The sequence below is a fragment of the Diplotaxodon limnothrissa genome, linkage group LG12, assembly GCF_057381915.1.
Source record: "Diplotaxodon limnothrissa isolate DT_005_m linkage group LG12, D_limnothrissa_male_GT1.1, whole genome shotgun sequence".
Lineage (NCBI taxonomy): Eukaryota > Metazoa > Chordata > Actinopteri > Cichliformes > Cichlidae > Diplotaxodon > Diplotaxodon limnothrissa.
The window spans coordinates 20,982,249-21,008,214 of NC_140607.1; the positions used below are offsets into that span (position 1 = coordinate 20,982,249).

The window sequence follows — 25,966 nt, forward strand, 5'->3', positions numbered from 1 at the left end:
CCCCTCCCCAGTTACCAAAGTGAAACTGAGCTCTACTTGTGGTTAATTTGCAGTAACAAAAGTGTGGATGCATGCTGCAGGTACATGAGTCCCATGTTTAAAAAACAGGCAAGTACACACTTTACTGTGCCTCTAACTCTGCCAGTTCCAGCACAAGTTAATGTTAATATAATATATGTCTGTGTGGATTTTTTTATGGTAAAATATTCAATTTTTCACAGGAAAAGTCAGAGGATCACTATTTAGATGCAAAATCTTTACAAAATGAGTCAGATTATAAATATTTGCTGAGATATTTCAGACAAAAGTGAAGGTCTGACTGACCAAATAACACTGGCTAACCTCCCTGACCCCAAGTATGATCCCACCGTACTTTGCAGCTTAGTTAATCGCAGAGGTGGGACCAAGTCATTGTTTTGCAAGTCTCAAGTAAGTCTCAAGTCTTTATCCTCAAGTCTCAAGTCAAGTCTCAAGTAATGTCAGGCAAGTCAGAGTCGAGTCTCAAGTCACTGGTGTAAAAGTCCGAGTCAAGTCACAAGTCTGAAACTTTGAATTTCAAGTCCTTTCGAGTCTTTAAAAAAAACAAACGAAAAAATAATGTTGCAGTTATGCTAAATGTAAATATTAGACCATGTAATTTTTAAATCTGTGTTTTTCTCAACACATGACAAAATAGTGAACTTAGAAAATATACACAAATTGTGAAATTGCACCTCTTTAAAATGCAGCTCAATTAAACCTAGCTCCAAGAATAATTTTCACCGACAGTTCTGAGATAAGCTGCATGTTATTCTTGGATGTGGTTGTAGGACCAGCTTTAAAATCGCATGACAAAAATATCATACACATTAAAAAAAACTGTATCACCAACGTAGCCTGGACAACATTTGCTAGTTAGATGAAGTCAGCTATCTCATCGTAGCATATTTATATGCATATTTATAATCATACGGTTCTTGGAGTGAGCGCATACACTCATGAAGTTTAGTAACTTCAGGTCACTGCAACAAGCCCAGGTACAGTTTACCGACGGATGGGTACAGGACCTTGAAATGCACCGTGTAGAACGAAAGACCATCGTACGTATCATAAGTTTACCAGTCTCACAAATTGTCGTCATAAATACACATTCCTTAACAGTTTATTAATAGGACCTTTGAGCTCAACGGTAATTAATTAGTAGTGGAAATAATTTCTGGTACCCATCACAGAAATGTAGCAGTGACAATAATATTGGATGCTGTAATCGTACTGGGCAATTAGTGATACAAAAAACCTGTTTTATCCTGTGAATAAAAGTATATATTTTTGTCAGTGTACCATGGTAATAACAGAAGCGAAACGCAATATTGTGTCAGGACAATTCACTATTTATGCACAATAAATAAAGGAGCATAGCGCGACAATTTCTGTTCAGCGCCAGACTTGCTTGTAACCTATATCACCAATTATGTTATGAAAATGACGTATTAACTACTACAAAACACTGACCTTCGTGTAAATGCTTGGAGCAGACTAACATGTGAGCTGGAGTGTTCTGGGACGTTATATTTGATCTTTGAATGGCTGCAATCCAGGCCATCCGTCGCGTCTTTGTTACTTCGGAAACATGAACAATTTCTCTTCAACGACGTAATCCGATAACAACCGATCTCTTTACCCGTCGGCTTCCCGTGGCTGTCATGCGACCGGCTATTGCAGTTAATAATACAACAGCTTCTTGACATTTTTGTGTTTCTTTTTATCGCTGTATAACTGATTTTAATTGAAAGCCTGCGTGCGCTAGTACCGCTTGCCACGAGTTCCCAGAATCCTTTGCGGTTCTACCCGTGAATGACGTCACATTTTCAATCTCTATATAATATGCACGCTAAATTTTATATTTAGGGTAAAATATCAAGTCTTTTCAAGTAAACCGGTTCAAGTCCAATTCAAGTCCCAAGTCATTGGTGTAAAAGTCCAAGTCAAGTCACAAGTCTTAGAACATTTTTTCAAGTCAAGTCTAAAGTCATAAAATTAATGACTCGAGTCCAAGTCATGTGACTCGAGTCCACACCTCTGGTTAATCGCATCCTTTCTTCTGGGAGAAAATAGGAGAACAGAATTGAATAAAACAGACACATGAAGAAAAAGGAAATGCAGACAGAAAAGAGACAGGAGGAGCTGTGGAGGTCTTTTTTTTTTGCCAGATCACCGATATTACTCCAGTGGAGTGGGCACAAACTCACTGACTGACCATTAATTCACATTCATATTAAATGAGCCAGCAAATATTTAATCAGAGAGGATTTCAGGACGGAAACGTCAAAGTTAATCTTTGGCAAGCAGGCGGACGGCCAGCTTTGCTTTTGGTGCAGGCAAACGCCGCCACAAGTCAATCCATAAATATTCTTCCTATGGGACTCGTTGGGCAAGGAGAGGAATGAGTGTTTCACCTCTACAGTCAAGAAACAGACAACTGTCAACTAGCACGGACAAGTGGTGGCTTCAAACAAGGAGCGATGGGAAGAAATCAGCAATAAAATATCTGTGCTCTACTCTGCCTTTGTTTGCAGGTTGTTAAATGTTGATGCTGATCACCTGAAGTGCACAGATCGGGTTTGAGAGTCTTTTCATCCTCTCAGCTCAGCATCAATTTTCATGTTCCCAATGAAAGATTCAAATATTGTCCATAAACACTTTATTGCTGTAAAATGTACTGAATAAATGCACATTCACAGCTATAAACAAAACACCGCCCACATGCTAAACTGACCATAAGCTGAGCAACCGCCTCTCCACATTGTTAGAATACTTTATGCAGTTAAAGACTCGTAAAAACAACCATGCTGCGACAGAGATGACACCAGCAGGAAAAAGGCTCTATTAGAGTGGTTATGCAATACTTGATTTTGCTTAACGGTTCTGATTCAGGACAGGAAGAGAAAAGTTATTTCACACCCAACAAGATGTGATCTTTAGTAGATTTGGTTTTTAGACGTGTTATACTTAGTCATGACAGAGGCAGAAAAAACATCCAGTTATGTTACATGACTCTGCAGATCCTTTCCAGGTCGCCAATTTTCTTTGCTTTCGTTCTTTTCACCAGTTCGTGAAGTGCAAATCAGCTGTACGGAATCAGCTATGATATCCTCCCACAGTTTTTAAATGGGAAAAATACCGGAAAACAAGTGTTTGGTAAAGCGAGGTTGTGTTTAGTCCGCAGTGGGGGGAAATAAAAAGCAAGGACAGTCATTAACAATGCGTTTGCACACGAGGGAAACACACACTGCTGTGATGGAAACTAGCAATATCAACAGTGGCAGGAAGAAAAGGTTATCAGGACTCTGGTGCCAGCATTACTGGGAGGGGAAATCATTTGAGGTTTCTTCTAATGCCCTCTTTGTCCCTGTTTGTACAACTTCGAGTCCCATCCTGTAAAAGAGCCGTTCTGTGGGACGTCTTCTTTCCTTTAGCAGCAGAGGGGGTTAACAATGATAGCGGCAGCAGCCCTGACCCTCCCCTCACCCTGGGGCCCGTCCTTCCGCTCTCCTGGTGTGTTTGGCCTGCCAGTGCACATTAGCTATGACTGTCAAATCACATCAAACTAAAGATCGCATTCCTCCCCCGGTGACATTACTAAGCATGTTTGTTTTTACACGCAGATTCCTCATTCATCCGGCTGCAAAGTTGCCTTATTGCAGGTCTGAATGAAATGTCAAAGCAGAGGAGTTATTGAGAGCTCCTCTTTAGCATAAAGTGTGTAAATGTGTTTATTTCAACATTGGTTTTAGGTGTTTTTCAATGAAAACTTTATGGAAGACATCTGCAGTCTAGAAAAAGATCCATCTCATGTAAAAACTGAGAAAGCTCAAATAAACCACTGCCAAAGTTTTGCTGATCTGCAGAAGAGATTCAAGTGGCTCGCTCAGCACAGATGGCAACTCTTAGGAGCGCATGACCCCTGAAAACTGGAGTGTGAACATGACTGTGTCGAGTAACAACAGGATTATACTGCCAAAGCAGTTTTCTTCCTTTAGCGTTTGGCAAAAGCTGCTGTGGTATGTGCTACAGTTTTGGCTTCCCATCTTGTTGTAAGCCATTTTAATTAAAACTGTGTTTATCTCACTGTGTGTTCACATTAGTGATTGGCTTAATGCCCAATACACTTCATTAGTGGTGGCCACTCACAAGGAAACTCATCAGCAAAGATGCAAGAATCACCGCACAGCGACAAATCCCATGAAGTAAAGCACTCTGCTCACAAACATTTTATTACGAATGGTTCAATTTTAAACTTTCTCCCAAATCCAACAACATAACTAGGAACCATCACATCCAGCAGGCTCCTGACACCTCAAAGTATCACTTAACATATCCTGTGATAAAGTTTCTAAATATAATGCTCCACTATCAGCGCTGCCTTGTAATGCATGCTGTTTATTATTGGCTCGTCTGTCTAGAACCTCTGTATGTCTGGATATTTTTAAAAATGTGAACTATCTGATAAAAGTATGACAGAATTTGAGTACGTGTGATTAAAAGTGTGTTAAAACTGACTTGGGATGATGGCGTGCTTAAAAGCGAATAATGTAAGCTGTTAGATTTCGTGTGTTTAGACTTTTTCAGAATTATCTGTTTAACTTCATTTTAGGTTTGAGCAACAAACCTTCGGACACGCTGTAACATGTAACTTAAACATTGTGATAAAAGCTCTGAAGCTCTGAGTTATAGAAGTTCCATGATGTGCAGCCGATCAGTGTATGAATGTAAACACAGACCGTAAGGTTCAGCAGAGGTTTACGTGACAGAAATAATGATGACACGACGCATATGTTAGCCAAGTTTTAAGAGGATACAAAGTTTACAAGAGGACCAGCACTACCATTTTTATTATTGAGAGCATATTTCAGGCTGACATAATCAGCATGTGTGTAAATAAATGATGATAGCAGATTAATAATCCACAAATATTTGGCTTTCATCCACCAAAGTTCAAGGTCAACTCAATGATTTATTTGTCAAATATTTACAAATATTGTCAACATATGGAATAGCACCATATAGGATTTAAAACTCCGTGAAGCGCTACCTTATCGTGGTGGAGGGGTTTGTGTGTCCCAGGGATCCCAGGGGCTATGTTGTCTGGGGGCTTTTGCCCCTTGGTAGGGTCTCCCATGGCAAATAGGTCCTGGGTGAGGGACCAGACAAACAGTGATTCAGAAGACCCTTATGCCCCGCCCTGGAGCCAGGCCCAAGGCCCGAGGGCGAGCGTCTTGGGCCCAAGGCCCGAGGGCGAGCGTCTTGGGCCTTGGTCCATGGGGCCCGGCCGGGCACAGCCAGAAAAGGGGACATGGGCCCATCCTCCCGCAGGCCCACCACCCGCAGGAGGTGCCGTAGGGGTTCGGGTGCATTGTGTGCCGGGCGGCGGCCAGGAGTGGAGGCCCTGGCGGACTGATTCCCGGCTACCAAGACTGGCAATTGTGACATGGAATGTCACCTCTCTGGTGGGGAAGGAGCCTGAGTTAGTGCGTGACGTTTGAGAGGTACCGGCTAGATATAGTCGGGCTCACCTCTACGCATGGCTTGGGCTCTGGAACCAGTATCCTGGAGAGGGGCTGGACTCTGTCTCAGTCAGGAGTTGCCCCTGGTGAGAGGCGGCGGGCTGGGGTGGGTATTCTAATATCCCCTCGGCTTGCTGCCTGTACGTTGGGGTTCTTCCCGGTGGACAAGAGGGTTTGTTCCCTGGGCCTTAGGTTCGGGGAACGGGTCCTGACTGTCACCTGCGCTTATGCGCCGAGTGGCAGTTCAGAGTACCCAGCCTTCTTAGAGTCCCTGGGTGGGGTGCTGGAAGGTGCTCCACCTGGAGACTCTGTTGTCCTGCTGGGAGACTTCAATGCTCACGTGGGTAACGACAGCAAGACCTGGAGGGGCATAATTAGGAGGAACGGCCTCCCTGATCTGAACCTGAGCGGTGTTTTGTTATTGGACTTCTGTGCAAATCACAGTTTGGCCATAACAAACACCTTGTTCGAACATAAGAGTGTCCATAAGTGCACGTGGCACCAGGACGCTCTAGGCCGCAGGTCGATGATCGATTTTGTAATCATATCACCAGACGTGCGACCATATGTTCTGGACACTCGGGTAAAGAGAGGGGCTGAGCTGTCAACTGATCACCACCTGGTTGTGAGTTGGATCAGGTGGCGGGGGAGGATGCTGGACAGACCCGGTGCACCTAAACGCGTAGTAATGGTGTGTGACGCTGCTGTATTGAGCTGTGGCTGCAAGATGGTTGGTGCCTGTTGTGGTGGTAACCCCGAACCAAATGGTGGACACCAGAGGTGAGGGGGGCTTATCGGGCTTGGTTAGCCTGTGGGACTTCGGAAAGAGCTGACAGGTACTGACAGGCCAAGTGGAATGCGGCTCGGGCAGAAGCAAAAACTCGGGTGTGGTAGGAGTTCGGAGAGGCCATGGAAAAAGACTTTTGGACTGCCTCGAAGAGATTCTGGCAAACCGTCAGGCGTCTCAGGAGAGGAAAGCGGTGCTCTACCTGCACTGTGTATAGTGCTGGCGGAGCGCTGCTCACTTCGACTGAGAAAACTGTCGAGCAGTGGAAGGAATACTTCGAGGACTTCCTTAATCCCACTGACACGTCTTCCGAGGAGGAAGCAGAGGCTGGGAATGAGAGGGATGACCAGCAAATTTCCGGGGGCGAGGTCACTGAGGCAGTTAAACAGAGGCACCGGGGAGCCCCTGGTGTGGATGAGGTCCGCCCCAAGTTCCTGAAGGCTCTGGACGTTGTAGGGCTGTCCTGGCTGACACGCCTCTACAATGTTGCGTGGAGATCAGGAGCAGTACACGTGGACTGGCAGACCAGGGTGGTGGTCCCCATTTTTAAGAAGGGGGACCGGAGGGTGTGTTCCAACTTCAGGGCCCACGACTCGGCCCCAGATAAAGCGGAAGAGGATGGATGGATGGATTTAAAACATCAAACTGATGATAATGCTCTGCAGAGCTTTTTAGATAGCCTTTGTTTCTTACTGCCACTGTTTGTATTGACAATACACAGGCATGTAGGGAATCATACATGAGGATGTTAAATATCATGTTACTTTCTTGTGATTTTGTTATAATATATATGAATACATGTACAAAGTTCCTGAATAAGTATAATATCTTTGGAAAACAAGATAAACGTGACCAAAAACCTTTACCAAACATGAAGGCTACACATGTATATCTATAGCCACATAAACAAAAAATAATTATACTCAGTATCTCAAGTACATGAAAATGGGTTTGAACAGGACAAATTAACAAAATCCTGCACTGTGCACTTGTTTTTACTGCACCACAAACCTCTTAAAGTAAGTTCAATGAGAACAAATAAAAAAATGAACACATGTAAAATACAATGCAAGTCCTTTAAATGTAAATATTGCCCAGACAGAGAGCTGCCTTGGGGGAGGTTTGTGCTTTCTCTTGTTTGTGCTTCTGCACGTTGTTTATTCAGAGAGGTACATTACGACGGAAGTTCAACATTGCCATGCTTTCTCAGGGTTAGCTGGCTTAAAAAAAAATCCAGTTGGCAATAACCAGTGTCACATCTGTGGTTATCAACTGTTTCTGTGTGCTCGCTTAAAAAGGGGTATTTCACACCTCATATGACTCATCTTCCACACAAAATGAGTGCCGCCTACTAAATGGTAAAAAGAATCTACGAAGACTACAAAAAATATAACAGCAACCATGTTGAAGGAAGGCAGGACAGGAATGCTGCAGAAAGCGTAAAATAAGTTTATTTTGAGTTAATATATTTATTCTAACGCTGAAACATTAAAGCTTACGTCCTATAGTGAAATTAATTTTATTGATTCAACAGGTATTGTTGGTGTTCTGACACATATAAAAGTATGAAGGCATTTTCTGCACATTGTCCTGCACATTCCCAGCAAAAAAATCGATGCATTAGTATTAACTAGTATTAAAAGAATTGGTGAAAATGTGCCATTTTCAGCAGTTTTTAAAGTGAAACTCCTGACCATTTTTCCATTCATAATCCAACCAAATTGTGGATTTGGATCAGAGTTAGCCACCTGAATGTACAGAATATATATCACTACATCTTAAACCCACAACTGCAAGCACGTAAACATTTGGGGCACTAATCTTAGCACTGAAGAAAAGAAAGGAAACGGTAAGCCTGCTAACAAACACGACACACACACACTCACATCTTTTTTTTCTCATCAGAGATAATAATTGTAAAATACGACCTTTGTCAAATCACATCCTGCCCTGGAGAAAACTCAGTCCCGACCACTGCATCACTATGAATCATCTAACTGCTTAATTATTAGTTTATCAGCATAAGTTTACGGAGAGACACTACGACAACAATCATTCATCTTCCCCAAAACAACACTGAGAAGTTAATTATTCAATTCAGGAAAAGAGCGTCTGCTTGATATTTCAACATGTACGTGACATTTCTTTTTCTTTGCCAATGTTGAAACAAGCAGTCGCTGTATTCCTTCGTGTTGTTACCTGGCCCGGTTAGTTAACCTCCCCCAAAAGCCAGTGGTAATTATGAACAGCATTACATTTGTTATTGGAGAGAGCTGAATGCACCAATGAGAGGAAAACATTTTAAGAACAACCCCCCCAAAAGCTTAAAAATTAAGCCCAGGATGGCAGGGAAAAGGCATCATTGTAATCCTGATAAAACTCCAGGTCCATTAAGCTCAGTGGTGACTTTTACTCAGAAAAAGAAGAGGTAAATTAAAGGGTCTAAAAATAATGTAATCCTCTCCTTTGACTAGCCCACAGTAGCATTAAGCTGCAGAGCTTTAATAGAGTCACTGATGATCATGAACATTTCCACCAGAGCAGAGTGATAAGCAACTTATACAGTGAAAGCAAAGTGGAAGTGATAGAATAATAGCTCTATTGTGACTGCGGACACGAAGCAGCAGAGTTCAATTAGGAACGAGCAAAAAGCCAAAATCCGGATTAGCACAAAATTTTCTGTATATTTAAAAGAATGGAGAAAATAATGAAATAAGAAAAAGTAAGTTGTTTGACTCTATTTCGGGAGAGAACAGCTGGAAATGTTTTTGATGCCAACCGAATGACAGTTCTGGTATTAATGTGTCAGCAAGCTCCTAACAGAGATAAACATCCCAGATGCCTGCTGTGTGACTTTCTGACTCACCCTCGCTAGCTGCAGCACCCAGATCCCAGTTGGCCACATAGACGGGCATTTGAGAAACAATCACTTGAATTGGTTCTCTTTAATGGCTTCATAAAAGAAGTAATTATTCTGCAGCGGGAAGGCGCTGTCAATGGGAGATCAAATGATGTCTTCCACTATCCAACCTTAACAAAGCTCCTCATTCAGGACCTTACAGGGTATCTGCAGCTTTTTCTCAAAAAAGGAAAAGAGCTTGGTTTTTTGTTTTTTTTGCCCCACTTCTCTTCTCGCACCTTCTCTAAGCACACAGGATCTCTGCTTTAATTAAAAGTGAATTCTCAAAGCTCAGCTCTGCTGTGAATCTCAGCGCTCTCTGCTTCAATACGCTTAAGGAGGGGATTGCGGAGGGTTTTCAGTAAATGTTTAGTTGGTGAGGAGGAAGAAGAGGAGGAGTGTTGGAGGAGGAGTGTTGGAGGTAAGGAGGGGAAAAGTCGTGTGGAAAAATGGAAAGTTTCAACAGTCAACAATTAATCTAAAAGCACAAGACTCATTCACTAGAGAAAATGTAGTCATTTATTAAGAGAGAACAAGGCAAGAGCTTAGACTTTAGAAAAGTGCAGTGCTGCAGCACTCATGAACGTGCATTTGCCTGATCTGTATTTGGTATCACTCATTATCAAACATATTAATATTTATGGGAAGCTGTTTACTATTTGTGAGCTGGATTTTTGAGTACTCTTCATTTAGTGCCCACTGTTACCATCATTGTTTGTGGGAAACATATTAGCATGGCTGAAGCTCTGCTCCACTTATTGGATCTGCTCCATTTATTGTTATTATTTATGACAATAAATCACTTTTTTGAGGGCCTAAACATGTTTGAAAACTCACGGGTTTTGCACGCGCATCACAAATAAGGATTCAATATTTTAAGGATCTCAGCACCCTCGGCACATACTCTGGCCTACATGAATGAAATTTGTTGCACATTAGATTTCCACTGTGGGATCAACACATGACATACAGCAAGACATACAGTGTAACTACTGAATGCTCAGTAATGCCGCCTAGTGGGCACAGGAAGTGATAAGTAACAAGTTTACGCAACAGCCAGTTAGATTCCAGGACACATGGCTATACTGTTGATGTCCTTAATCAAGATTCCGACTTCCACTTGAAAGCATGAAATGCGCCATCGATATGGATAAAAGAGTGAGGACCACGTCATCTCTGCTCAAAGCTTTAATTCTTTTTTGTTTGGGAAAATTATACTTTGAGGGGAAATGAGCATAAATAATCTGCTAAATTGTATTCTCTGCTTAGTGCCAGACAACAACACTAGCATCACTCAGGAGTGTGAAAAACAAGGCCAGGGGACCAGAATAAGCCTGGCAAAGACCCCAATCCGGCCCACTGGTAACCTTTGGAAAATGTGATGAAGGGCATCATTTCCTGCTAAACAATTACAATTAAAAAGCATGAAAGTTCCTGTTATTTTCACTATCTACCATAGAAATTATAGAAATAAAGTGGGCCCACAAAGGGGAAAAAAGGAGATTTTCTGGGCAATGAGCTGCCAGAACTTTTTCTGTAATTTTACAAATTTATTTATTTGTGCTGCATTTACTACATAACCATTTTTTATTTTATTTTTTATTCTTCTTTGTCTTATATTAAATGGGATTAAATATGTAATTAAACATGTGACACACTGACAGAAATGTGGGTTTTACTGGTTCGGCCCACTTAAGGTCAAAGTGGGGTTTATGTGGTCCACTGAGTTCTAACATAAAAGGTTTAGAGGCCTTCGTTACTTATTTATCAAAATAAAATGTTGTGTTAGTGTTAGCACTGCACTCGTCCATGATGCACATAATCCACCGTCTTTGCCAAGACAGTTGATCAAACACAATTCGGTTTTCTGCTATTCCCTCTTGCTGAGTGAAACGGCAGTGCTAGAGCTCATCTCTGATTTAAAGACCACTTAATGTAGATGTTTTTACATGTTATTGCCCACGAGTGACCACAAAAAAATGAAAGAGATTTGACAGATGAGGAAAAAAAGCTGAATTATCCCTTTACAAGTGCAAATATGCATAATTCTATTTTTTTTTTTTTAGCAGAATCACTACTGCAGATCAGAGGTTTGACCGCTTTTCGTGCTAAAAACACCAAAAGGAAGCATCTTTCGTTTGTAATGATCCGAACTGCATCCTCTCGTACTCATGGAGTACGGCTTAACTTATTCCCTGAGGAAGATGTTGACACAACTGTCCTTGTGTATCACACAGCTCCTTCTGGACCGCTAGGCAGAGTAAGAACAGAAAAACAGTCGAGTGCTTGGTGGTGCAGCAGGAGGGGAGACAGACCCTCCACTGTATGACACGCATTCAAGCTCCCATGTCAACGAGCAGCCACTCTGCTGAAGTGTCTTTAAGCAAAGAGCTGGATCCTCCAGCACTGTTGTTCTGCAGCTCTTCACTCTCACCTCCCACAGCAAGGGGAAAATGAAAGGAACACTGTTGTTATTGTTACGCAAATACAATGAACAATAGAGCAGACAGGAAATACTCGTTAAACGAAACAATCATTAACGTGGGTTTCAAACGCTCTGAAGACACTTTTGTTTTTACGCCATAGGTATTAACAAAATCTCACTTCCTGTATTCTGAAGTCTTTTCTGGTTCCTGTGAGGAATCACAGTGGTCTAAACCCTACGCAGCTGAAACTGTTGTCACCTAAAGAAATCATTTCAAATTTATTGATTAGATTTTTTTTTTAAATAAATTAAGACTTTGACGTTTGAGTACTACATATGTCTGGAACACTCCCAACATGATTAAAGAGGTTACTCAGCAAGCTGTGTGGACTATAAAAGGTGATCCTGTCCATGGCACCACATGCTGGGATGACTTCAGCAGATATAAAATCTTGAAACTACAAGCTGCTGTCTCAGCATGAAGCTCAACAAACAACAGGATTCTGTAAAAGACTCGGGTATGTGGTATTTTTCCACTTCATTCTGTCACTTTATGTGCTTTTTAGATTTAAAGAAAATTCTCATTCTCTTCGGCGCGAGCAAAAACTACACCAGCATGTCTGTTGCCTAACATTTCAATGCATGTAAAACGTCCCTCATTCCTATTTCTCCAAGTATCATTACACAAATTATATATGATGAATGTGATATTATTGCATTGTTATTTGCTACATTTCACCCTTCCATCTGATTAATGTAGAAGCTAATCTGCAGTGTCTGCAGAAATACATTATATTGCATTTGTTAATAATATACTTTATCTATGAAATCTGAACCTAAATAGGTGCCAGTTAGTAAAGTAAAAAGTGTGACATTTTCTGGGAAATATATGGCGGAGGAGAAGCAAATAAATGCAAAACGTACCTCAAAATCTTTTGTAAGCACTCAGCTGGAGTCCACTACATAAAAGCATACGTTTTCCCAGAAAGCGGATGAAATGATCCGTTTTGCAATTCTAAAAAGTTAAACAGCAAACATCTTGAGCTAAGTTCCTTATGAGATTGCAGTGACAGTTGAGTAGTTATATATGTTGAAATAAACCACGAAAAAAACATCAATGTTTTCAATTTACAGTGTTTGCACAGACCGCCGCCCCAGCAGAGCAGAAGCTTATGCAGCCAAAGCATATGTTTTGAATCATGACTGAAAATTATTTTCTCACTTCACTGGAGAAATGTTCTCCTGCCGCTAGTATTGCAGAAGTCTATATTGCATTTACCACCTACACAAACAACCCACAGCAGAATCTCAAGTAACTGACACCCATACTGGTGGAGTGTCAAAACAGCAACTTATCTGCACTGAACATAACAGCAGCCTCGTACCGACTGACTTTATTTTACTTTACAAAAAAGATAATGAAAGGATAGCATGACAACAGTCTGCTCATCTGTCGTGGAGCGCTGTTGTACACAAGCTGTTTAGCAGTTTTTGATGAGCTGTTCGGTGTGAACAATTACGCAGGGCAGTGGTCTGGATGCATTCATTGGAGGAACATGAAGAGCGTACATATAATAGGATGCTCTGTAAGCACGCCTCGCAAAATGTGTAGTGAACCGCGCGCCTCATCAGCATCGCGCAAATCTCCGTGCAAAAGGTCGAGCAGCACCAGAGGCCTACTGTCAACATATCTTTTCCAATTAGATATGAAGATTGTTAGAGGCCTCGCTGCTTTTACGTTCTATTTTTATTCAAATGATGGTGTTGTTGATAAGTTGCTGATGTTCTGATGTCCTCGCTGTTGGTCCCGTCAGTTCAATATTCCCATGACTGAACACTGATAATAACCACAGCGATAATGTGCATGTCAAATTCACACGTATTTTAAGACTGGGGGGAACTAAGTGGGTTTTGTGTAGGAGTATGTTAAGATATGCACTTCCTTTACTTAAGAACTTTTCATTAGTTTCTTTTTCTTTAATGTAATTTGGCAGAATATCGAACAGAATTTAGGACAAGGACTATCTGCCTTCTCTAAATTCTGCTTTGTTTTGAAAATCAAATCCTTTGAAGAAAAGGAAGAGAAAGAGAAAGCTTAAACTTTGTGTGTGCATGTCTGTGTCTGTGTGTGGTAATGCAGTGTTGTGCCACACTATTGTGATGTGCAACAAAATTACCATAACATAAATTATTTAAATTTTAAGGTGACAACTTGGTAATTATGTGAAGATTTAGGTTGAGGTCAGGTTCACAGGAGTTGAGGTTTATTCGTTTTGCTAAATTGGCAGTAGGGATTTAAGAGTCTGCTGTCTCCCCAACACGCATATTTTTATATTTCCAATTATAAATCTTTGCTTCAGCTAAGAATGTTAATGTAAGTCACAAAACAATGCTTTCACAATAATCTGCTCACGATAATCAAAATACGGTGATTCTTCTACGGTGCATATCTGGTATAAGCCACGAGAAATAACTCCAAGGAACCAAAAATAAATTATGCAGGAATTTGTTTTGCATGCTTGCAAAACTGATTTTTGGCAAGAAAAAGCGTTGTTGATGCTTTGTCCCACTTTGAGTTTTCACATCTTACTTCAGCATTAACCCAAAGAATATATGTAATGCAATAACGGGATTTGTCTTTAGAAAACCATGAAGAAAATAAATAAGTACAAAGTGCAAAATTGAAAACAAACCAAGTCAAAATCAGGTCTCCTGGTTTCTAAATAACAGAAACAGAAACTAACACAATGGAAACCAAACTAAGTAAAGCTGAAAAAGAATCCATCTGACTTAAATCTGCAGATATCTTGGTTTTGCTGCATACTGACAAAATGCCAAACACTGTTTGGCCGGAAAGGAGTGGCCTGGGAAATAAAAAGAAGACCACTTCCTGTGGATACTGTAATTATGAATCTTCACATATCCCTCAAACAAAAATATGGAAAAAAATGTTTATAAAAAACCAAAATATAATGATAAAAGATGTATGTGTTTCAAATAAATAGATTCAAAGTAAGCAAGTTATGCATGATAATACTGGACAAACAGAGGAAAAAATAAAAGGACGCTTGTATGGCACCTTTGGAAGTTTGAGAAATGCTGACTAGGGCTGAACGATATATCGCATTTGCGATAATATCGCGACATGATCAAGTGCAATTTTCTAACCGCAAAGGCTGCGATTATACTGCGATTATATTATACAATTCATGGGCTGCATCCTCCTGAGGCCGCATTTGTAGACCGATTACGTCACAGCGACGCGCCGAAGGCTGTCCAAATTACTACCATATCCCAGAATTCATAGCGCGGCCCAGCCAAACTCCAGTTTCCAGCAATGGCGGCCGCTACTAAGTTTTAAAATTACTCATACTAATCTTTCTGGGTCACAAAATAAACTTTTAACATATTTTCAGGCGAGAAAGTAGTTGTGTAAACATCAAATATCTGCTCGGTTTATCAAGATATCCCATATTTGCAAAAGTGCTTCGACGTTTTCAGAGGCGTCTGCTACCCACCAGCTCGACAGCTAGCCGGGAGCTCGAGGGTTACTGATGCGGCCGAGAACGGCACAACTCCCGGCACATCATTTTCAGATCACCGCGGAGTTTTGCTGCTCGGGTTAAACGTAATATATAAGTCACTTAGACAACCTAAAAATGTTATTGTTGGGCTTTTTTCAGTGTTTTGTTTGTTCGTGAGTAAATCGGTTTGGCTGAGATTAAAGTTATTAGATTAGATAAAATAAAACTATTAATCCCCCGGGTGGGTTCCTCCTTGGTTTTCACACAGCTGACTAAACGTCAAACAGAAAACTTATTAAACAGAAGTATGAGACAGTCGAGAATTTACACCAGTGTCTGGTTATATTTTAGATAGCAAGAAGCAGACGGCCGAGTTTATTAAACTCCACCGAGACAGCGGTGACGCTAATCAGAACTAGACCGTCCAATTTCACGCCTTTAAATTTTAAAGGCGTGTTTGTGTGTGTGTTTATACAATTGCTATTATGTTTGCACTTTATGTGTAATGTTACTGACTGCAGAGATCAGTAAGATGTGTGTATTTTTTATTTATTAGTTTTATTTATTTAATATTATTTTTTAATTGAATGACTGTCTAGTAGTTCACAGATGTCGAAAAACTGAGTGTGGTAAAGCCACTGATTTTGTTTATGTATATTTCTGCAATCTGCACATTGTACTGACTTTCATTTTAATGTTTACACCAGGGTTCCTTGTCAGCACTTTATGCTCAGATGTTTGTAAGCTAAAAATAAACTATTGTGTATGTTCAAATATACTGTTGTGATTGAAGAAGTTAAATAAAAATGTCAGTCATCAATTCATGCATCACCTCATGTCATCATAACAGAGGTCTGTCTTCCAGGAAAGAACAGTTTAAAATTAATGTAATATAGTATTGGGCATACTATATGATGTATTGCTTGTCTTTGTTTAATAATACAGAAGACAAATACCTTAAAAAATAATCGCATATCGCATCGCAATCGCAATATTGGGGCAAAAAATCGCAATTAGATTATTTTCCATAATCGTTCAGCCCTAATGCTGACGCAGTGGTGCAGGGTTGTATTGTTCTGATAACAAGATGCACTGTGTATTATTGAAAGTGACAGAGCATTTCAGGGCAGTGGTTTCCTATTGCATTGTTATGTAAGTGTTGTTTGAGACTAATAAAAAAGATAGAAGCTGGTATCTCCCATGCACACAGCCCTTCTGCTTCGAGGGTTGAAACAGAAGCAGGTTCATTTAAAATGAGGTTGGTAGGGGCTCGTCAGACCCATCTTCTCCCGCTGTCTCATGAATTTCACTCTGACCAGTATATCTTAGAGATTCTTGTTTTTCCCAATGGCTTATGCTACAGTAGACGTAGAAATGGCTACAGTATCTGGGGATTTCTGACAGCTGCTTGCTTTGGGCTCGCAGAAAGGAGCGTGCCTCAGTGCTGCAGCCTGTATGAATAAAATATGATGTGCACATAGAGTAGTGCTTCACTGTTGCTCTGATGCAACATGGAACAACATCTCTAAAGCAAAGGAAGAGAGAAGAGAGCTGCCTGTGTTTACAACTGAGTATGTGAGATACAGAAACGGAAGTCTATGAAGCAACTGCGTGACGACAGTGAGGTGCTCAGTAATTTTCCCAAGGAAATTCTCACATTTCAAACATGCAGTTGCATTTATTTAAATTCTCCGTTCACCTGGGCCCCAAATACACATTTACTCACTTCCTTCTTCTTCTTGTGGTGCAAAGAGCTTTGGTTTTTATCTCCACCTCCCTAAGGGACTGTGCATTAGAAGAAATAAACCCACTGAAGTCTGCGGACGAAGCTGTGAACACAGCAAAAACAAAACAAACACAAAAAACACAGAGGCGAAGATTTATCATGGAGTACTTTGGATTATGAATTCTTTAAGGTCTGGAATAAACAGAGAGCGATTAGCCCCTCTAAAAGGCCCTGTAGTTAATCCAGGAGAGTGCTGAACATTCGAGCAGTCATTTCCAGGCTGGGTTACTTCTCATGGTTTCTGCATTTACTGCTCTGCATGTGGGAAATGTTGTGGAGATGATATCTCTAAAAGAATAGACGTGATAATGCATTCATACTGTGTTAGGTCAAAAACAAATAAACAAGAGACTGCAGGAACTGATTAGAGCCTGATCTGTAGCATATTTAAGTAGTAATTGTTCAGATGACACAACAGAATTCCCATATGCTGCAAACTACTTAGCATGCAAGCAGAGAAGTCTAAATAAACAGCTGAAAGTTGTGGATAAATAGCTGAAGTGTCACAGTATGAAAGGAGAGCTTCTTGAACAATTCCAGGATGTTTTGTGTGGATTCACGAGGGCAAGTGTTTTCTTAACGAAATAACACAGAATAACTGCATAAAGTAATTTCTTCAAGAGGCCGGGAACCACTAGAGTCGAGAGCCTGACACTGAAAATAATGTGTTTTGAGCCGAGTCTGAGTGCAGCCAGATCGCGTTTAAGTTGCCAGTTGACTGAGGAGAGGGGCTGAACTGGGAGTCGGTGAGGCACCGAGTGAAAACTCGAGCTGAGTCATCCTACCACCCCCGAGCAACCTGGGAAACATCTGCACCATCACCGAGAGAGGGGAGGTGATGAGGGTTGACATGGCGTGGCGATGGGCTCGTGCTTGACCAGGCGTGGTGCAGTCACTGCGTGTGATAGCTCCCAACATCTCATCCAACCTGAGCAGCATTACTGACAGATGGAGAACATTAGCACAGAGGAGGAGTTCATGTGTGCGCGCTCTGCTCACTGCCAGATTCAGAAAAGTAGCCGATAAGGGGATAGACTTAGCCGCTTATCCTGCTTGCTGCTGGAAATTAATGGAACAACATGTAAGGCTGAGTGTAAGAATAATAAGCCCCTACTTTAGGCGTGCCGTGTATAAATAAATCCCAGGAGATGCAATTACTGAGCAAACAACTGTGGTAAAAAAAAGTGCAAGTATTTACCCTTTAATGACACACTCCCAACAGGAAATGAGTGAAAGTAGTTTATCCATTTAAAAACCCGAGTATCCTGTTATTTCACGGGCAGATGAGTGGTTTGGGGAGGAACAAAATGATGCACATTTTGATTTGCCCAAGTAGTTCATTTTACAGCAACCTGACAAATTTCTCTAGCAAGTGTGACGGCCCAATTAGGGAGCAGCATGCTGAAAGGAGATCTGAAGCCAGCGCTGACACTGACTGCTCAAGTTGACAGACCTGGAGGGGGCTCCACTCCTTCAGATTCTTTATCACACCGGGGCTCCTGCTGCTGTGCTGCAGTATTGTTGGGACAGGGTTTATCAAAATCTTCTGACATCCTCTTTAAAGCAAAAGCATGTCTAATTCTTTACGGTGCAGTCTGGAAGTTGATGGATGTGTTTTTACAGACTGACTAACACTGCTTGGAGTTATGTTCCCAATGCTGAGAGAGCACCACAGGGCTGGAACATGGAAGGAACATCTTCTTTATTGACCTAATAAAACTAATCAAAGAATCCCAGTGTTTTGCTGTCATTAAATTATACTTTGTAGCCAATATCTTTAACGACACTGTAAACAAATTACGTCTTGTTATCGCAACTCCCACATTACTCAGCTTCCTTAATCGGACTATAAATAACTTTTATGTGGAAAAACTCATTTAGGACTATAAAAGGCAGCTTTTTGGTTAAGGTCAAGAACATTACCCAGAGACTTGCACGCAGGCATGCGGTCAGACAGTCTTGGTCTCCGGTTCCTAAAAGCGGAGTTAGTAAACTACATTTTTTCCCCCATTTAAAGCCTCTCCTGTTGCCAGATTGGACTTCTGTTGGGGCAGCAGGTATAAAACACAGAGCCCAGCAGTTTAACACCAACAAAAGGCTTCTTGTGAAGCAGGGATCGAGTTGAAGAAAGAACAAGGAGGTCTGCTACTCAAGGTGAACAATTACAGTAGTGATGTACTAATCCCGCCGACAGGCAGAGTCTCAAGGTCAGCTGTAGACCACAGAAAATGTGTCTTTTAAAGTCACCTTTTTCTCCTTATCGTCTGCTCCTTATCTTTTTCCATTTTACCCAATTTACACTCTATTTACCCTCCCTCTCAAACACCTACAACATCACGCCGTCTGACTAGACGTTAGCAATCAGAGAACTGCGAGGCAGCCTGATGGCACAGAGAACAAACAAGGAGCTCGAGACCCTGACATAACAGTAAATGTTTTGATAGTTCCAGTTCAAGGACAAAGCTTTAGAAGAGAAGAGTATGTTTTCCACATTGGGTGAGTACCAATCTATGTAGCCAACAGAAAAATCTGTTTAATTACAATTATCTGCTGAGAAAATACACCCTGTGTTCAGAAAACTAAAGGACCTGATTGCACGGTTAAGCGCGGGGTGAATGCAATTTGACGGCAGGTGTTGCTTTTGGATTGCACGAGAGGTTGGCGGTCGCATTTCAACTTTGAACTTTAAATTTCCACAATAACTTAAGAGTAACATGCAAAAAAATGAAATATGGTTCGTGTTCCAGAAACCAAAGAAAGGTTTGTATGACACTGAAAGAGCAACTGATATTTAGCTGCGCTCGAATAATTATGCACCGTGCACTTGATTAAGATATAAAAAGTATGCAATAATTACCTACTGAATGTCTTTGCCTCTGTTTAAAAACACACTCGGTCTGCCAGGATGTAAGGAGATCGACGACATGCAAGCACATAACCTTGCACTGTGACTCAGACAGATACAAACAGAGGCCTCATATTAGCCTCGGTTGGATTAAACATGTCCTCAGTAGGGTGCCTGTGTCTGTCTGAGAGAAAAGCCTGAACAGCAGGTCTCTGAGTTCAAAAATATAATTGGCTTTTACATTATATTCACTCACTGCAAACTGACTGCGAGCACTGTGAAAGGTTTTTTCACCTGATCATCAGAACAGAGACAAAACAGATCGACTTGAAGGTGGTAGACTATATCGTCTAGATGTTTCCTTTTTAACATCGAGGTTGCTTGTCTTCTTCTTCCTCAGTTTATTTGAGCCTGATAAGTGCATCTGCAAATTTAATATCTTTGGACAAAATCCCCCACACTTGACTTACAGATTAGTCTTTCGGGGTTTCCCAGCTTTGTCTGATGTCTGCCTCGCAGTATTTCCTCACCACCTGTCTAGGCTGTCATTATCTGGCTACGTCTCACAGAGGAAGTCTGCCGTTGTGAATAATCCTGGTATAAGCTGAAAATCTGGCTGAAATGTGCACACGGCGAGGGTGACCCACTCCTTCGGCCTGTGCAGCCGTAACACAGTTTTAAAGATTATCCTCTTTCTAAAATCAACTCTTTCTTCAAGGAAACTGAAAAAAATCAGTTACTGACAAACATGAAGGGACAGCGCTAGTTGTGTTTGGTATTCACATCCATGCCACTCACTGTGAAACTACTACTGTGTGTTTGAACGTCAGACACTATAAACAGTCGAAAACCAGCCAAGTATTTAATGCTAAGCTATTTTTGTAGACGCTGTAATGAGGATCTTGACATCCTTTCTTGACGGTAATATATCAGGAAGGAGCGCACCATCCAGTCTAGTGGTGCTGCACCACCCTCACGTCACTGTAATGGCTTTCACAACCACGCAAACTGTGATTCCTCTGGCGATCTTCAAAGCTTGCGTCCACTGGATGCGATCCATGGAATAAGCGCTGGAGGAATTCAAAGCCTTCTCCCTCTGCCGCCAGTCACCCAGTCACTACACAAAGGACTTCATATGTAAGCACATTCAGGTTTCTCACAGTTAATCCTGTGTGTGAAAATCATTCACATTCAGCATCAAGTTAAAAAGAAAACATTTTTTCTTTCAGGATTTCATCTTCATGGTCACCAAGAGGATCCTGGAGATACAAAATGCGGTGACTTTGACCCTGATGATTCACTGCATCGGCAGCAGAATCTATTTGACTTCTGTACAAATATGAATTTCAGCCATCAGCATGTTTCCCTGACGTCTGTTCACTTCTGCCTGAGGGAGGACTGAGCTTGTGGGAGAGCACAGCTAATGTTAGCAACAATAAAATCTATGCGATTTTATTTTTAAACGAGCATCAGCAGGTTCCTGCCTGGCACAAATGAAACCACAACAATATTCAAATGCAGCAGAAACGCAGATTTCCAGTGGTTTCCGCTCAAATAAAGTGAAATCGAAAACGGTTAGGTAATATTTTACAGTGATGTTCACACTATTGATCAATTCAGCTTGGACTAGATTCAGGAGCTATGAACTGAGTGCCATAACAAGCGGTCTATCAGGCTCTATGCTTTTTATTTATTGCCATGACAAGTGCTGAAACACCAGCATGACCAATTAGTCCCATTCATCAATTGATTTTTGAGCATTGTGATCCATCTTAACAGCCACTACGCTCTTCTTCTCCCACCTCCACGCTCCACAATGAGCAGTTTCTCAATACAGTGAACACCAAGGTCATCAGAAACAAGAAGGGTTACTGGAGGTCGCTCAATGTGCATAATATTCTGGTAATGCTGAGGATGAATGATTAAATATAAATTACACATTTACACTGTATTATTTTATTGTTTCTTGATGCAAAATCTCACTTGTACACTTTATAAAAGACAGTGGAAATGTTTTCAAGCCGAGGTAAACCTAAAAAATATTCAGTACACTGCAAAACACTTGAGAGAAGCACTTTAAGAGAACCACATAACCTCAGGTACAGAGACAAACATCCTTGAAAATACTAAAATGGTTTCCCAAACCAAATTTAAAAAAGGCTATGAATACAGGCCTCTTTTCAGAGTCTCAGTTTGCAGCTCTTCAAAAAAAAAAAATAGCAGGTGGGCTTTAATGAAACGCCAGGATCTTCACACAAATGCTGAAGGGGTTCTGACTGTGGCCACCAGACGGGCACCTGGTTAGACTGACGCATTTTTAGCGACCACTGCTCTGAGGAGACAGCAGAATACGTTGCATTAAAAATATAAAACATTCACTTCCGCACTGGGTTAGTCTGCAACTATGTTAAGAGCAGAATAGCTTCGAAAATCTAGTTCAAATGGATATTTTTAGTACCGGCGGTTCAGTATAAGCAAAACATATGGCCAGTCTTTTCAACAAGTGACAGTCAAATTCTGCAAAAACCATTTCTGAGCTGTGGTTTTTGGTCTGAATCACTATTCCAGAGCAGCTGCACTGCGAGAACATCAGGACTCCTGCAACACCAACACTAAGCAAGCAAGCAAGCGCTGCTTTTGCAGGACATATTTCGAGCTGCTGCAGTGAAAAGGGGAAAAAACATATATATGTGTCCTCTGTGTGTGTGTGTGTGTGTGTGTGTGTGTGTGTGTGTGTGTGTGTGTGTGTGTGTGTGTGTGTGTGTGTGTGAGTAGTCCTTACCTTGAACATGAGTCAGAATAAGGCTCTCAACACAAGCTTTGGTGTTGTTGCAGTTCACAGGACGCAACTCAGCTCAGGATGGTCACCCCTCGGGCTCAGACATGATTCATATCCACGATAACTCGGCCAAAAATGAAGAGCACCATACTCTCAGAAAAGCCCTGTAGCGCTAATGTTAGTTTGTCAATCCCATTAGCCCGTACAGTCTCTCTGTGCTGCTCAATAATCTGCTGTAGTGCAGATGAACCGCTACGCGCTTCCAGCTCTCAGTCCGAGGAGAAGGAGGGAGTAATGTTAATGGCCTCACCAATGGACGAGCCCCTCTGAAACAGTCCGGTCTTCGCCCCGGTGGCTCCAGTCATCTGTTTGGGTCAAACAGCGAACGCATGCGGTGCGTCGACTTGTCGTTTCTGTCGCCCGTCCGATTAGAAGAGGGCTGTTTGACGCGGCGAAGAGGCAGTGCCGCCGCACCGTGTGCCCTGCACTCCCACGCGGACCAACAGCACTGCCTGCTGTACTTAAAGAGACACAGCAGAGCACACAGAGGCGCAGCAGTCCCCGCACTCCTCCCGACGCTCAAGCTTTCCGGGCCACACAGGTGACCACTCAGCGCGGCGACGATGCGCTCCCCTGCGGATAAGCTGATAAAAAATGCGATTTTCATTCAGGACGGGGTGCAGTGTTTGCACATGCAAGCGGTCTGCGTGGGTTATATGTTCTGCGATGGATCGACCGTCCAAAAGTTTGGGTATCCTTATTTAGGATTCTCCAAAAGGCAATTATAAGGCCTCGTTTTGTTTTGCTTTGCACATTTTCATAACTTGGAAAAGCAAAGTTTTGGAAAGCAAACACTTTCCAAAGCTTGATAAACTTCCAACATGTTGCCTAGCAGCCTGAGCAGTTTGTTAGACGCTCAAAATGCTCACAAAACACAAACGATTTCAGGTCAAGAAATAGCATGAACCTTTGAGGTTATGTTGAGGTATGAACACCAAGGAATCAGGGTGGCAAGTAAGGCAACTGTGCAGCCACGTCTGCACAATAAGACCTTTATGGAGGAGTTATCCAGGCTAAAAAAAAGTCTTATGCATTTTAAGAAGAAGAAAAAATCCTGTTAACTGATGAAGATAAAACTGAATTTTGGCTGTGAGTAGGATGTAGATTTTAATGAAAAGAGCACAGCGTCAGCTGCTAAGCACAAGGAAAGTTGGTCATATTTTGGAGCCAGCAGCATGGGATAAAAATTGATTCAACTAATGCCAGAAAAATGTAGAAGCAAACGCCACACTATGTGAAAAAAAATAATAATAATGATAAGCTGAATATGAAAACAGGACAGCTTTTAAAACAGGATCATAGTCCTAAGCACACGTCAAAAACTCACAATCGGTTTCTTCTAGAGGAAAAAACTGAAGTTTTTGTCTTGTGTTCAGTTCACCCAACCGACCCAACATTTACTGAAAATCTGTGGTCAAACCTTTGAAGTTCATACAGGAAAGCCTCAAAAAGTCACACAACCAGAAGCCTTTAACTTCAGAGGGGAAGTTAACTTCTGACATGAGAGCTCAACACTTTTGTTTTCTTGTTTGTTTGTTTTTTGAAACTCTAATAGAATAAAAATAACATAAATTCAGTGCAGTGTATATAACTCCCTGCTGCTCATCAGCGCAACTGGAAGCATGAAAAATAATAATAAAAACAGATATAGCTGGTAATAACATCAGTAACAGTGGTGGTGGTGTGTTTGTGTGTGTGAGTGGGCGGGGGGTTGTCTGCCTGCTTTGCATGCTGATTTTAATCCTTCCTGCATCGGCCTTCACAAACACACATCCAGATGTTCAGCTGTTCCTGCTCCACGTAGGATTTCAAGTCCGATCGGGGTGATCATCCATTCTGCTTAACCACAAATCTCTTTGTGTGTAAATTGCACTCTTCAATCACTTTTATTGTTCTGTCCCTGACAGTCGCTGCTGTTAAATCAATGGCTTAAAGCAAGTGCATTACACAGATCCTTAGGGGTATGAACACAAATATCCACATGCAGAGACCACATGGGGTATAACATAGAAGATATACAGGGATTTTTAAAGTCTCCAGTCTACCTGTTTCTGAAATAAAGACGAGTGTCAAACTGAGGGATTAAGAGTTAAATGAATGACTACTGTGGGTTTGTCTCATCTGTGAGGTTAGTTAAAGACTGTGTAGTCCCTGTGTAGCTCCAACACCTGCTGTTTGGGCGAACCACTTACTGCAATTTTAACGCTAGTCTGTCCTTAAGGGATGGTGTGCTGACACAACAGAGATGACTCTGCCTATTTCAGCAGCATCAATTCAGTGGTAGGTTGTTTTCTGTAGCCCTGTCACCTGTAATTACACTCTTCTTCATGATGACTCAGCAATGGACAAGTGTGCAGTGGTGGTATTGCTCACGATGAATCAAGCAGACAGGATGGGACAGTAGCCAAAAAAACCCGGACTCTGTTATTTCAGGATTGGTGGCTTGATTAATTCAAAGAATTTCTTCTTTTTTATTATTATTATTATTATTTTCAAGGATATACAGACATGCATTGGAGGTCAGGAGTGGGGTATAAATCACGTGGTGCAAGAGATAAAACTCCAGGCCAGCCAACAGCCCTCATACATCATGAGGCAGCAGTCACTGCGTTGTAAGTCTGTGTGTGTATGACAACCACTGGTTTATATCCCCCTCAGATTTCAGAAAACTGAAGTAAATAGATGATAATGGGTTCATTGTGTAAATCAACGCTCTCTCATGGGGATACGTTGGCGGGGAACTGAAAGAGGAGACAGAATTTTCCGATTGTAACCGTCTTCTGATGGCTCTCTTTCATGTCGCCATCTGACAAATGGACCAGATAGCACACAGCCCAACAAAAAGCTCAGCCGCTGTGAAACTTTTTTTGATCCCTCCATGATTCACTGAAATATTCAGATAAAAAAAAAAAAACATCCCACATATCTCAAGAAAGACCATTCTTTGACAGATCATTTTAATGCATGGGCCCTCATTCAACCTCTTTGTGTTCAACTGTGTCCCACCGAAAATAGTCAGTGTAACATTTTGGACTGTTTGCAAAGCTTCGTATGATGTACTGAAGCTACGCTTTAAGAAGACCCTTACATTGCTGCTTAAAGAATGGAAGAGATTAGCTTTAGGTAAGTTGCCAACATCACATGCAACTGAAAAAAGAACTCATACTGATGTCAAAATGATGTCAGCGTGTGCCGCATCACCCACAGCTTTCAATGACACTTTTGTCAGAGAGCCACTGTGACTGTTTTTAAGGCGTGTTTTGAAGCACTAAGATCCACTTAATTGTCACAAGAGATTAGAAACAACAATACAGCTGG

General features: G+C 41.5%; 1 protein-coding gene across 1 annotated transcript in view; it reads right to left on the bottom strand.

Annotated features, from left to right (window-relative positions):
• The window catches only part of wscd2 (WSC domain sialate O sulfotransferase 2), a 42,919-nt gene extending 19,925 nt beyond the window's left edge, over positions 1-22,994 (bottom strand). The window contains exon 1 of the mRNA XM_085368261.1: positions 22,592-22,994. The gene's annotated coding sequence lies outside the window, so the exon portion shown is untranslated. The remainder of the gene's footprint in view (positions 1-22,591) is intronic.
• Between the last annotated feature and the right edge of the window lie 2,972 nt (positions 22,995-25,966).